We start from the raw sequence: 3,684 nt of genomic DNA on the forward strand, positions 1-3,684 counted from the left end.
GGGGGCGCTGGGGAAAAGCACTCCTGCTCCTCCTGGCCCACAAGCAGTGCTGGAAAAGCATTTACATCTGCCATGCAACAGTCCTGGTCTCCCTTTAGCTGTCAGGTTTCCAGAGGCCTGGGAAACCCAGCCAGCCAGCGTTAAAGCTGGAAGAGAGATAAAATCTGAGGTAGCAGCCTCATTAAAATATTTAAATGAGCCACCCACCTCCTGGGAGTGGGTTGGTCGCTGTTCCCCATTAAAACTGGAAGTGGGTTGAGTTTGGGTTTGAGATTTTTTACATTTTAGCATCCCATCTGACCCAAACCCACTCATTTTTGGGGGTTAAAATTACCCCCATGGACTCAAACCCAATTGACTGAATGACCTCGTCTCTCACTCAGATTTTCACTCTTATGCAGTTCCCTGTTCCACACATTTTTACTACAAACTAGCAGATCGCCCATGATGTTGCTAGTGAGTGGGAGAATAAGCCCCAACAGCAACCACCGCTCCCACTCAACAGTTTTCCCTCTCCCCAGTTCCTACTCAACAGCGACCCCTCTCAAGCAGGTCCTTTCCACGTTCTGACTTTTGCCTCCCACAAAAAGTCATCATCTCCTCTCTCCCTGATAGGGTATCTGTTTGCCCTCCCACATGAATAACCAAGAGTATCTCCCTCACATGAAAAGGGCCTCTCGCTACCTCAAGGATATTGTTTCCTCTCTCTGCATGCCTCCAATAACATTTGGGGGATTTTAACTTTCATATTGACTGGACTAATCCAATTGGGCATAGCAGCATTGAGGAAGAGTTCATAGAGTGTATTAGGGATGGGTTCCTTGAGCAGTATGTAACTAAACCAACCAGGGGGCAGGCAATCTTAGATCTGGTCCTGTGTAATGAGACAGGATTAATAAAAAATGTCCTAGTAAAGGAACCCCTTGGAATGAGTGACCAAAATATGGTTGAATTCCAAATTCAGTTTGAGGGTGAGGGAGTTGGATCTCAAACCAGTGTACTAAACTTAAATAAAGGAGACTATGAAGGTATGAGAGTAGAATTGACTAAAGTGGACTGGGAAAACAGATTAAAGTGTAAGACGGTACAAGAGCAGTGGTCTACATTCAAGGAGATATTTCACATCTTTCAAGATAAATATATTCCACTGAGGAAAAAGGGGAGTAAAAGAAAAGACAGCCATCCGTGGCTTAGTAAAGTAATAAAGGATAGTATTCGACTGAAAACAAGGGCATATAAATTAGCCAAATCTAGTGGGAGGATAGAAGATTGGGAAGCATTTAAAAGCCAGCAAACAATAACTAAAAGATTAATTAAGAAAGGGAAGATAGATTATGAAAGTAAACTAGCAAAAAATATAAAAACAGATAGCAAGAGTTTCTACAGCTATATAAAAAGAAAAAGGGTGGCTAAAGTGAATGTTGGTCCCTTCGAGGATGAGACCGGGAAACTAGTGGTGGGGAACATGGAGATGGCAAAGACGCTGAACAAATATTTTGTATCAGTCTTTACAGTAGAGGACACTAAAAATATCCCAACACTGGACAAACGGGCAATTGGGGGGGGAGGAGCTAAACACGATTAAAATCACTAAGGAGATGGTACTCAGTAAAATAATGGGACTTAAGGTGGATAAATCCCCCGGACCTGATGGCCTACATCCTAGGGTCTTGAGAGAAGTGGCAGTAGGGATTGTGGATGCATTGGTGATCATTTTCCAGAACTCCCTGGACTCCGGAAAGGTCCCGGCAGATTGGAAAACTGCTAATGTAACACCCTTATTTAAGAAGGGAAGCAGACAAAAAGCTGGAAACTATGGACCAGTTAGCCTAACATCTGTGGTTGGCAAAATGTTGGAGTCCATTATTAAGGAAACAGTATCAGAGCATTTGGATAAACATAATTTAATAGGACAGAGTCAGCATGGTTTTACGAAGGGGAAGTCATGTTTGACAAATTTGCTCGAATTCTTTGAGGATGTAACATACAGGGTGGATAAAGGGGAACCAGTGGATGTAGTGTATTTGGACTTCCAAAAGGCATTTGACAAGGTTCCACACAAAGGATTACTGATCAAGATAAAAAAATCACAGGATTGGGGGTAATATACTGGCATAGGTGGAAGATTGGCTATCTAACAGAAAACAAAGAGTTGGGATAAATGGTTCGTTCTCGGGCTGGCAATCAGTAACTAGTAGTGTCCCACAGGGATCAGTGCTGGGACCCCAACTCTTTACATAGAAACATAGAAATTACAATCTATATTAACGATTTGGAGGAAGGGACCGAGTGCAACATATCCAAGTTTGCCAACGGTACAAAGATGGGAGGGAAAGCAGTGAGTGAGGAGGACATAAAAAACCTGCAAAAGGACATAGACAGGCTAAGTGAGTGGGCAGAGATTTGGCAGATGCAATATAATGTTGGAAAGTGTGAGGTTATGCACTTTGGCAGAAAAAATCAAAGAGCAAGTTATTATCTAAATGGAGAGAAACTGCAAAGTGCTACAGTACAAAGGGATCTGGGGGTCCTGGTACATGAAACACAAAAAGTTAGTATGCAGGTGCTGCAGGTGATCAAGAAGGCCAATGGAATCTTGGCTTTTATTGCAAGGGGGATGGAGTATAAAAACAGGGAAGTCTTGCTGCAGTTATACAGGGTATTGGTGAGGCCACACCTGGAATACTGCGTGCAGTTTTGGTTTCCATATTTAAGAAGATATACTTGCTCTCGAGGCGGTTCAGAGAAGGTTCACTCAGTTGATTCCAGAGATGAGGGGGTTGACGTATGAGGAAAGGTTGAATAGGTTGGGACTCTATTCATTGGAGTTCAGAAGAATGAGAGGCGATCTTTTCGAAACATATAAGATTGTGAGGGGGCTTGATCGGGTGGATGCGGTGAGGATGTTTCCACTGATGGGTGAGACTAGAACTAGGGGGCATAATCTTAGAATAAGGGGCTGCCCTTTCAAAACTGAGATGAGGAGAAACTTCTTCACTCAGAGGGTAGTAAATCTATGGAATTTGCTACCCCAGAAAGCTGTGGAAGCTGCAACATTAAATAAATTTAAAATGGAGATAGACATTGTCCTAGCAGATAAGGGAATTAGGGGTTATGGGGAGAGGGCAGGGAAGTGGCCGTGAGTCTAGATTCAGATCTGCCATGATCCTATTGAATGGCGGAGCAGGCCTGAGGGGCCATATGGCCTACTCCTGCTCCTATTTCTTATGTTCTTATGTCTCTTTTCTCTCCCTATTCACCGGTTACAGTGATGCTGAAATAACGTTGAGTTCACTCATTGGGGATGTACTCCTGGAATATCTTGACTTTATTGAAGCCAAGTTTCTAGATCAGTTTATGAATATTTTTATGTGCCATCTGTGATGACATTTATATTTGGGGCTTTTAGTGCAATAAGTGAGAAACTATCCTGAGGGTTGTCGCTCAAAGAATTTTTTTAGTACAAAGGTTTTGTATAACATGATGGGTAAATAAAGTTAGAAAATAACGGTGCATCTGTTTTTTCCAATGAAAACCATCTGACTCATTTGACACCCATGATGTGGACAATGATCATGACAGAAAGACAACATCTGATTTGAAAGATTATACAGGGGATTAATGTCATACGCAATGACTGTGTGCAGTTAATGAGCCCACTCAATAATTACCCAGAGACAAAAG

This window comes from Somniosus microcephalus, chromosome 6, assembly GCF_052327205.1.
Source record: "Somniosus microcephalus isolate GS21.2 chromosome 6, FLI_Smic_1.0, whole genome shotgun sequence".
Lineage (NCBI taxonomy): Eukaryota > Metazoa > Chordata > Chondrichthyes > Squaliformes > Somniosidae > Somniosus > Somniosus microcephalus.